The 11537-nt window shown below is 43.1% G+C and overlaps 1 pseudogene; it reads right to left on the bottom strand.

Moving 5' to 3' along the window:
- Positions 1–7320: 7320 nt before the first annotated feature.
- LOC100593462 lies at positions 7321–8151 on the bottom strand (annotated as a pseudogene).
- Between the last annotated feature and the right edge of the window lie 3386 nt (positions 8152–11537).

Below are 11537 nucleotides of genomic sequence, written 5' to 3'. Positions count from 1 at the left end.
TCCTATCAAGTGCAGTTTTCTGTGTTTTTGCTCAATTCTGTCATTATTATATCATCATTAATATGTATTGAACTCCAATGTTTCATGATCAAAATTTAAATATTATGTGTTAGTCTGTTCTCATGCTGCTGTAATTTATAAAGGAAAGGGGTTTAACTGGCTCACAGTTCCACAGGGCCGGGGAGGCCTCAGGAAACTTACAATCATGGCAGAAGGGGAAGTAAACATGTCCTTCTTCACATGGTGGCAGCAGGAAGTGCAGAGTGAAGGTGGTGTCAGGGGGACACCCTTTAAAACCATCAGATCTGGGGGGACCTCACTCACTATCACGAGAACAGCATGGAGGTAACTGCCTCCATGATTCAATTACCTTCCACTAGGTCTCTCCCATGACACGTGGGGATTATGGGAACTATAGTTCAAGATGAGATTTAAGTGGGGACACAGCCAGACTGTATCATATATCTTAGCTATGTAAAAACATGTACTCTTGATTTTGTATAATTAATCTAAAAAGAGAAGAGGGGCAGAAGGACACTCAAATTTAATAGTTAAAGGGCGATATAAATGTTATACCTCCCCAACGAGTTTTTTCTCTATAATCTTTTTCCTATTCTTGCAAACATTCCTCACTTTAAGACTAGGAGATGCTTATTGCCTCAGGGAAAAGAAAGAGAAGAACTAGCTTTAGGTCAAGGAAGAAAAAAAAATTTCTAAAAGGGACGTCTACCCAGAGGGAAGCCTTCCTCTGGTCTAGTGGTGCAGGGTGTAGAAGATGTGCAGGAAGAGATTAGACACCAAGACCCTTGCTTTACACATAGCTCCTTCTCCCTGTCGAAACTCAAGGGGTTGTAGTGATAAGTGTTAGCCAGCTTGCTTTAGGCAGACAGTAAGGGAAGGGTTCCCAGAGAACCTCCCACCCACCCCACAAGTGCTTACACCAGATGTTTTGTGCAGATAAGGGAACTTGCACAGGGAGCTTGCCTAAACATGACTGCAGTGGAAAATTCCGTTCCTTAACATATACGCAGTAAGGGAAATAAATCAATAGGGAGCTGCTCAGTCCAAGGGCCTGCATCAGCTCTGGAAGGACAGGGTGGAGCCACCAGAAATTCATGCCTTAAGCCCTGGTATTCAACTGTGAAGGGGGCAACCAGTAACCTGCTTTCAGGTCCCCTCTTTTCGCTGAGAGCTTTCCTTTCACTTAATAAATTCTGCCCCACTCACTCTTCAAGTGTCTGCATGCCTAATTCTTCCTGGTTGTGAGATGAGAACCCAGACCTAGTGGTGGTAAGGAGTAAAAAATCCTGCATCAGTAGCTGATTAGAAAAGGGAAAACGCAGTTTATGCTGAAGAGAGAAAATACATGTAAAGACAGATTTAACCTGACTTCTTGTTTTGAAATGGAGAGAACACCACTGCAGAGTGCACCTAGGCCTATGGTGATGTAATGGTAGCCTAATTAGCCGAATTCGATAGTGCAGACCTCCCTTGATGGCTTGGAAGAGAGTCAAAAGCCCCCTTTTCAGCATCCTTTTTGGGGAAGTGAAAGGTAATTGAGTGTGACCTGCCATTGGGTCACCATGAGGAAGTGGGTAGACAGGCCTGATAACCTCTACCACATGTCTGAGGGAGACAGTGGCTGAGTCTTGAGGGGATGCAAAAGTGAGGTCAAGTCATATTTGTAGATCAGTGGGCCCTACCACAAGTGATATGGTTTGGCTGTGTCCTCACCCAAATCTCACCTTAAATTGTAATAATCCCCAGGTGTCAAGGGCAGGGACAGGTGGAGATAATTGAATCATGGGGCATTTTCACCCATACTGTTCCTGTGGTAGCGAATAAGTCTCTCAAGATCTGATGGTTTTATAAAGGGCAGTTTCCCTGCACAAGCTCTCTTGCCTGCCACCGTGTAAGACATGGCTTTGCTCCTCACTCACCTACCGCCATGATAGTGAGGCCTCCCAGCCATGCGGAACTGAGTCAACTAAACCTCCTTCCTTTATAAATTACCCAGTCTCAGGTATGTCTTTATTAGCAGTGCGTGAACAGACTAATATACGCCAACCAAGAGGACAGACCAATAGTCATACTGCACACTCCAGCAGCAAATGTCCCCAGTGTCCCAGTGGCTGAGCATAACCAGGGTATCAATACTAAGTTGAGCAAAAACCTTGAAGCCTACAAGGATTCCAAAGCCTATGGAGAAACTCATTTATGGATAAATGCGCCAAGAGCACACATGGCTTGCCCATGGAACCCTGACACCTTGAAAAGTAAGAGAAAGACGGATGAAATGGCTCTGATGTGGAGTTAAATATGAGATTATTTAATATTTACCCAGCAAGAGATAGCCTTAACCATCTTGCAGAGACTAAGGGACCTTTATTTGACAAGTTTAACTCCTGTGGCATCCTACTTCTCTGCCTTCCTCCTCCCTCAAACCAAACGGAGTTTAGTGAGATTGTTTAGATCAATTATAAACAGAGACAAAGGAGTAACAGTTGTGGCATATGGGAGTTGTGGTATTTAAATTTTTAACCTTATATTGGGCATGGTGGCTCACACCTATAATCCCAGTATTTTGGGAAGCCGAGGCAGGTGGATCATTTGAGGCCAGGAGTTCGAGATCAGCCGGGCCAACATGGCAAAACCTGACTCCACTAAAAATACAAAAAAAATTGGCCAGGCATGGTGGCTCCTACCTGTAATCCTAGCACTTTGGGAGGCCAAGGCAGGCAGTTCACCTGAGGTCAGGAGTTCAAGACCAGCCTGGCCAACATGGTGAAACCCCACCTCTACTAAAAATACAAAAACGAGCTGGGCGTGGTGGTGGGAGCCTGTAATCCCAGCTACCCAGGAGGCTGAGACAGGAGAATCACCTGAACCCGGGAGACAGAGGTTGCAGTGAGCGGAGATCGCACCACTGCACTCCAGCCTGGGCAATAAAGAGCGAAACTCCGTCTAAAAAAAAAAAAAAAAAAAAAATTAGCTGCGCGTAGGGGTGCAGGCCTGTGATCCCAGCTACTCAGGAGGCTGAGGCAGGAGAATCGCTTGAACCTGGGAGGCAGAGGGTGCAGTAAGCTGAGATCGTGCCACTGCACTTCAGCCTGGGTGACGGAGGAACACTGTCTCAAAAACTAATAATAATAAAATAAAATGAATAAATAAAATTTTAACCTTATAACACTTGCTATGTATCAGGCACCATGCTGAGATCTTTATGTGCATTATCTCATTTGATCCACACAGCAGCCTTGTAAGTTATTATTATACCCGTTTTACACATGAGGAAACTGAGACTTAGAAATGATAAGAGGAGACTTCGTATCAAATCACACTGATTGATTCCAGAGGCTATGTTTTTGATGTTTCCCTGCAGGTCTCTATGTTTTCCCTGTAGGTCAAGTAGGATACTTAATGAAAGCATAAACATTTCAATAATCACTGATTGACTGAGGTTTTATATACCACCCTAAACTCTTATGTCTCTGAAGTTCCAAGCATCATTCATTCATTCAACAAATATTTTTGAGTACTTACTATGTGTCAGTCCCTGGGCTTAGCAATAGTTGTATAATGGTTAATAAACTGCATTGGACAAAATTGGGGTGGTCACCCAAAAGGAAATCAGGATCTCTTGCCCTGATGTTGAACCTAAGTCAGTTTTCAGACTTGCTACTGGTGGACTGAAGAGGTGGCCAGGTCACCAGAATAAAGAACCCTGAAACAGCATCTTGAGTATATTCTGTAATGATTTTCAGTCCTTTATCAAAAAGACCAGTGGTCATTTACTGAGGTAGCTGGGCACTGGGGAAAGAGGAATACCCAAAGGCATTCAAGGACCATTCAACACAGGCTGAGCTGACACTGAGATTCGGAGTCCTGAAGCATTATCATGTGTTGTTTGTCTTTGTCTTTTAGTGTTTAATTTAATAATAAGTACATCACACACTTAACATATATGAGTTTCAAACGTTTTTTCAGGGCTGGGTGTGGTGGCTCATGCCTATAAACCCAGCACTTTGGGAAGTCCACGTGGGCAGATCGCTTGAGCCCAAGAGTTCCAGACCAGCCCTGGCGACATGGTGAGACCCCATCTCTAGAAAAACACACACAGACACACACACACACACACACACACACACACAAACAAGAAATTAGCCAAGCACGGAGGCACAGGCCTGTATTCCCAGCTATTTGGGAGGCTGAGATGGGAGGATCACTGGAGCTTATGAGGCAGAGGTTCCAGTGAGCTGAGATCACACCACTGCACCCCAGCCTGGGGGACAGAGTGAGACCCTGTCTCAAAACAAGCCACAAAAACAAAAACACAAATTTTAAAAACAGGATCTAGATTTGTCATTCTTCAGAATAAAGTTTTAATTGGTTTTGGATTTTTTTTCTTTTTTTTTTTTTTTTTTTTTTGAGATGTAGTCTTGCTCTGCAACACAGGTTGCAGTGCAGTGGCACAATCTCAGCTCACTGCAACCTCCGCCTCCCATGTTCAAGTGATTCTCCTGCCTCAGCCTCCCTAGTAGCTGGGATTACAGGAGCATGCCACCACATCCAGCTAATTTTTGTATTTTTAGTAGAGACAGGGTTTCACTGTGTTGGTCAGGCTAGTCTCAAATGCCTGACCTCAGGTGATCCACCTGCCTTGGCCTCCCAAAGTGATGGGACTGCAGGTGTGAGCCTCCATGCCTGGCCAAATTTGCATTTTTTAGGCTACATTATTTCTAACGGATATAGATTTATTTCCAGTTTAAGAGAAAAAGACATTGCACATGATCCAGTATGTTTTAAAGATTCATTTACTGCCTTTATCTAATAACTTCTGGTTTTTCATAAAATCCTGACATCTTAATTTGAAATTTTTTTCACAAATTTTTTTCAGAAAATGTATAAAAGATCAACCCAAAGTTCAGAATAATCTTTTTTTTTTTTTTTTTTTTTTTTTTTTTTTTTTTGAGACAGAGTCTGGCTCTGTTGCCCAGGCTGGAGTGCAGTGGTGGGATCTCGGCTCACTGCAAGCTCTGTCTCCCGGGTTCATGCCATTCTCCTGCCTCAGCCTCCTGAATAGCTGGGACCACAGGTGCCCACCACCACGCCTGGCTAATTTTTTTGTATTTTTAGTAGAGACGGGGTTTCACCATGTTAGCCAGGATGGTTTCGATCTTCTGACCACATGATCCGCCTGCCTTGGCCTCCCAAAGTGCTGGGATTACAGGCGTGAGCCACCGCACCTGGCCAATAATCTTATTTTTAAAAACAAAATTCCTCTAAAACAAATTAGCTTCAGGAATCTAAAATTTACTCCAAGATCCCTCGAAACAAAGCAAAAAAACCCCAAAGACGATCATCACATACGTGAAACCAAATACATAGATCAACACTCATAGGCAAGTTAGTCTAAGTTTTTATTCTACTGACTGGTGACTTCTATGTAAAATGAGTTTTTTAATCAAGCCACTTTCTCAGATTTTAAAACAAACCAAAAACATTCAAATTGCAAAATACAACAAGGTAAATTTGTAGGTAAAAATTAATAAACCCACAAAACTGGAGTACTTCAAAGGCTGAGGGTTCAGTGGGGGGTATAACACGAAAGGAACTTCACAAGTGAAAGAAACCATTGCCGAGTTTCCTCCATGCAGCACTGAAAGTAATGGAGAATGCTTCTCTTGAACATCTCACACGTTAAAAAAATAAATATTTAAGAGCTACAAAGCTCAGATTGGTTTTCATATACTTTGCACTTGAAGTTTAAGATCCAATACTTCCAAATTAGGTCTAATATGGTCTGTGCCATTAAATTGTGCTCACCAATATCATGGAATATTTGGAAACACCACATGATTAATGCAGTGACATATGCACTCTCCTTTTCACAAGGCAATCACAGATTGCAAATTCCATAGGGCTGTGGGAAAATAAAACCAGTCATCTCCATTCTGGAGTAACAAAGAAACAAACCATTTTGGCCCACTAAGATTGAACAGATAGGTATTCATTCTTAGATGATTATGGATTTGGAAATAAACTTCACAGACTGAGGTGAAAATTCCAATATACCACAGTGTAGAACCATGACTTTTCATTGCCTTTTGCTCAGTAAGATTGTCTACACAAACTTCCACGGGTGGAATGAAAAGCACTGTTGACTCACTGGTGATATGCACACGTGTGACCATGTAAGCACATCACTGTAGCATGAACGAGAGACATCATGAAGTGGGGCCACACTGCAACCCTACTTAGAGCACAACCTTTCTATACTCACTGATGCTTCTTTTCTTCTTCTTCTTCTTCTTCTTCTTCTTCTTCTTCTTCTTCTTCTTCTTCTTCTTCTTCTTCTTCTTCTTCTTCTTCTTCTTCTCTTTCTTTTCTTCTTCTTCTTCTTCTTCTTCTTCTTCTTCTTCTTCTTCTTCTTCTTCTTCTTCTTCTTCCTCCTCCTCTTCCTCCTCCTCCTCCTCCTTCTTCTTCCTCCTCTTCTTCCTCCTCCTCCTCCTTCTTCTTCTTCCTCTTCTTTCTTCTTCTTCTTCCTCTTCTTCTTCTTCTTCACAAACTTTTTTTTTTTGAGACAAAATTTCACTCTTATTGCACAGGCTGGAGTGCAATTTCGCGACCTCAGCTCACTGCAACCTCCGCCTCCCGGGTTCAAGCGATTCTCCCGCCTCAGCCTCCTGGGTAGCTGGGATTACAGGCGCCTGCTACTACACCAGGCTAATTTTTGCATTTTTAGTAGAGACGGGGTTTCACCATGTTGGCCAGGCCGGTCTCAAACTCCTAACCTCAGGAGATCCACCAGCCTCGGCCTCCCAAAGTGCTAGGATTATGGGCGTGAGCCACTGCGCCTGGCCACACAAACTTATTTTTAAAAATTTTTTGGATAAATATTATTCCTATCATGCCATACTTCATCTTTGTTAAGCACCACCAACCCATCTCCTTTGGGCAGTGATAGAAAACTGATAGTTGGTAATTAAGTCTTAGTTCAAGGCTTTGAAATATGGCATCTTGTTTTAATCATGAATGAAATTTAACACTCAGGAAACTGCCACCTGCCTGAACCCACACAGCCTTGGCGGAATGTTCCAGGGCACAGAGAGGCACTAGTGCATTCAGTCAAGGTAGGACTTCAAGGCAAAGTAGTTATTTTCTCCACTTCACTATTGAACATCTTTTTCCATGAGTCATTTGTACAGTCAGCCCAATCTGAATAGATTATTTAACAAAAAAGATAATCTTTGTCATAATCCACGATCAGATTTTCTTCCCAAATCTTACTTGCTCTTCAGAATTGGTGGTTTCAAGGACTCAATCACTATGTGGCTTTTCAGGAACACCCATAGCTAACTGTCGTCCTATGCTTCCCACTGTGACACCCCCTGAGAAAGATTATACATGGGAAACAAGAATGAACATAGAGGAAATCTGGAGATGTGTACTCATAGACACCATTACACACGGAAACTGAGTGATCAGAGCAGCTAGAAAGGCTATGGTGATCCCACGCTCGAGGCCACTTCTTGAACCAACAAATGTCCACCAAAAGCCCAAAGACAGGGCTGCTAACGTCAAGGACAGCTGGACATTATTGACAAAATCCAATTTGGCACTGGGATGGTTAATGCCAACAAAAGCTTCTATGCAGCGCATGACACTGCCCCACTCTCTTAAATTTGTGGGGTTCTCCGAGGTGACTGTCGGTACAATGGCACAGTAAACCAACAACAGCAGCTACTGTCCTGCAGCAGGGAGGGACCTATCAGGCAGAGAAAAAGATGGTGGCGATCACCTCCTCGGGGAAGAGGGGGACATTCCTCTGGATCCGCAGCAGGTTGAGGACCGGGCTAGGACCGCCCCTACTGAGAAGGGCACGAGGCTTCTCTGCACCAGGCGATGATGCCAGCTGTTGGTGTGGGGGCCTCCGGGCCCGGGGCTGCTCATCGTAGCACTGCGGCCCCCAGGAGCAGGGTCAGTGTCCGGGGCCCCATAGACCGCCAGCAGGGAGGGGCCAGAGACGGAGGTGCTGATCATATCCCCAACCTTGGCAGCCGGCCCCGCGGCCCCCGCTCACTGCGGGCCTCGACGTCTCGCGCTGTGCCCTGAGGAGCAGCTCCAGAAGTGGTCGTGCAATCTGGGCATCCGTCACCCCCATCGGAGAGGCGCTTCCTGGCCCGGGCGGCGTGGAAGGAAGAGTCGCGGCCCGGGACATTCCCAAGTGCGGCTTAGACGGAGGGCTTGAAATCATGCTTTCGAAACATTCGAGATTAGATGGAAAATACTAAGTATAGAACATTGAGAAAAATGATAAATTACACAATTCAAGAAATTCACAAAGGAAAAAATGTAAATGTCTCATAAATGTGTTAAAATTTAGCCCAAAGAGGCCGGGCTCGGTGGCTCACGCCTGTAATCCCAGCACTTTGGGAGGCCGAGGCGGCTGGATCACGAGGTCAGGAATTCCAGGCCAGCCTGACCAACATAGTGAAACCCCATCTCTATTAAAAATACAAAAAATTAGCCGGGCATAGTGGTGGGCGCCTGTAATCCCAGCTATTCGGGAGCCTGAGGCAGGAGAATCGTTTCAATCCGGGAGGAAGAGATTGCAGTAAACTGAGATTGTGCCACTGCACTCCAGCCCGGGCGACTTTGCAAGACTCCATCTCAAAAAAAAAAAGAAAAAAAAATTTAGCCCAAAGAGATTATTTAATTTATTTGAACTGCTGTAAGGAAGGTCTCAGCAGTTCCCTAAGACCCTTAAAAGTGAGTTAAGGCTAATACAGGGAACAGTAAGTAGCAAGGACATGTAAGAAATGAGATTGTCCCATGGGAACATTCCAAAATAATCACTGCAAACTATTAGCAAAGTAGACTTTGGGTGAAGGTCAAGGTGAAAGAATGAAATCTGAGAATTCTACACTGAGCAGGGATTCTCAAAGGGATCTAAGACCATGTAACATTGTTAACCACTCTTGTTCCCAGCACAAGAAAACAATTAAATCTTCTGGGATGAAGGGTGGAGTGGAAATATCCACATCTTATATAGTCACCAAAGGTCACCCAGACTGAAGTCAACCAAAAATGAACTCTGAAACAGCTCTTCAAGATAAATAAGGTAGCTGGGCGCGGTGGCTCATGCCTGTAATCTCTCCCACTTTGGGAGGCCGAGGTGGGTGGATAACCTGAGGTCAGGAGTTCAAGACCAGCCTAGCCAACATGGTAAAACCCCATCTTTATTAAAAACACAAAAATTAGCCAGGTGTGATGGCACATGCCTGTGACCCAGCTATTCTGAAGGCTGAGGCAGGAGAAATGCTTGAACCTGGGATGCAGAGGTTGCAGTGAGCCAAGATCAAGGCCACTGCCCTCCAGCCTGGGCCACAGAGCGAGACCCTGTCTCACAAAAGCAAACAAATAAATAAGGTAACAAGCCAATATAATAAAAGTCAATAGCAACAATAAAAGCAAATGTACACTCACAAAGACTTCAGATATGCATACACATACACAAAGTATAAAATATTGAAGATAAAATAATTTAAAGAAATAAAGGATGGAATCACAAACATAAGCAAGCAACAAAGCATATTATAAAATGTTTAGAAATATTTTAAAGGAATCAAACACAGCTTCTGGAAATAAAAATATATAATTGGCTGGGTGCGTGGCTCACACCTGTAATCTTAGCACTTTGGGAGGCCAAGGCTGAAGGATTCCTTGAGCCCAAGAGTTTGAGATGTGCCTGGGCAACATAGGGAGAGGCTGTCTCTACAAAAAAATTGAAAAATTAGCTGGGTGTGGTGGAGTGCACCTGTAATCTCAGCCACTCATGAGGCTGGGGTGGGAGGATTGCTTGAGCCCAGGAGGTCAGGACCACAGTGAGCCATACTTGTGCCACTGCACTCCAGCCTGGGCAATGAAGTGAGATCCTGTCTCTAAAAAACATATTTTAATGTATATGTATATTTATATATTATATTTATTATATATTTATATTTATATCATATTTATTATATTTATATTTAAAATATTTATTATATTTATATTTTTAAAGTATATATTTATATTTATTACATATATTTATATATATTTTGTCAAATGTATATATTTGACAAAAATTACAGTGGATGTATCAAACAATAAGTTAGACATAGCCAAAGACAGAATTAAACTGGGATATAGACCTGAAGAAATTATATGGAACAGAGCACAAATAAACCAATGGAAAATATGAAAAAAGATAAAGAGGTATGGAGAAAGGAAAAACTAATATATATTAACGGAGACTAAGATGGAGAGAATAGAGTGAGAGAAGAAAGGCAATATTTGAACAAATAATGGCTTCTAAACCTGATAAAAATGTAACTTTACTAACGTAAATATAAGAAACACATGTATACCTAGCAGGATAAATAAAACAAGGCATAAATAGCAGTATTTTAAAAGTCGACAGGCTGGGTGCAGTGGCTCATGCTTGTAATCCCAGGACTTTGGGAGGCCAAGTCAGGATTGCTTGAGGCCAGATTCAAGATCAGCCTGGGCAACACAGTGAGATCTTGTCTCCAAAATATATATGTACACACACACACACACACACACACACACATATATTTATGTGTATATACACATATATATAAAGAAAAAACTTTAAAAACAATCAGAGAGACAGATCACCTATAACTGACTACTGACTTCTCAAAAGCAAATGGATGCTGGAAGAGTATGGAATAAGATCTTCGCGGTGGCTCACGCCTGTAATCCCAGCACTTTGGGAAGCCAAGGCGGGCAGATTACAAGGTCAGGAGACCGAAACCACGGTGAAACCCTGTCTCTACTAAAAATACAAAAAAAATTAGCCGGGCGTGGTGGCGGGCGCCTGTAGTCCCAGCTACTCGGGAGGCTGAGGCCAGAGAATGGCGTGAACCCAGGAGGCGGAGCTTGCAGTGAGCTGAGACCACGCCACTGCACTCCAGCCTGGGTGACAGAGCGAGACCCCGCCTCAAAAAAAAAAGAAAAAAAAGATCTTCAAATACCTTCAAAGACTTTAAATAAAACTAGCTTTTGAAAGTAAGGACAAAACCAAGTTATTTTGGAGAAGCAAAAATTGAGAATGTTTATCACTGATAGTTTTCTCACAGTAATCAGGGCAATGTAATATTGGTGTAAGGAAAGATATGAAGTTCAATAGAACAAAAATAGATTGATAAATATAAGATCAGTTGATTCTCAAAATGGTGCCAAGCAACTCAATAGAAAAAGGAAAATCTTTTCTTTTCTTTTCTTTTCTTTTTTTTTTTGAGACGGAGTCTTGCTTTGTTTCCCAGGCTGGAGTGCAATGGTGCAATCTCGGCTCACTGCAACCTCTGCCTCCCAGGTTCAAGCAATTCTCCTGCCTCAGCCTCCCAAGTAACTGGGATTACAGGCGTGTGCCACCATGCCCAGCTAATTTTTGTATTTTTAGTAGAGGTGGAGTTTCACCATGTTGGCTAGGCTGGTCTCGAACTCCTGACCTCAGGTGGTCTGCCCAC

Source organism: Nomascus leucogenys, chromosome 10, assembly GCF_006542625.1.
Source record: "Nomascus leucogenys isolate Asia chromosome 10, Asia_NLE_v1, whole genome shotgun sequence".
Taxonomy (NCBI): domain Eukaryota; kingdom Metazoa; phylum Chordata; class Mammalia; order Primates; family Hylobatidae; genus Nomascus; species Nomascus leucogenys.
This window is presented reverse-complemented; position numbering and strand designations above follow the sequence as displayed.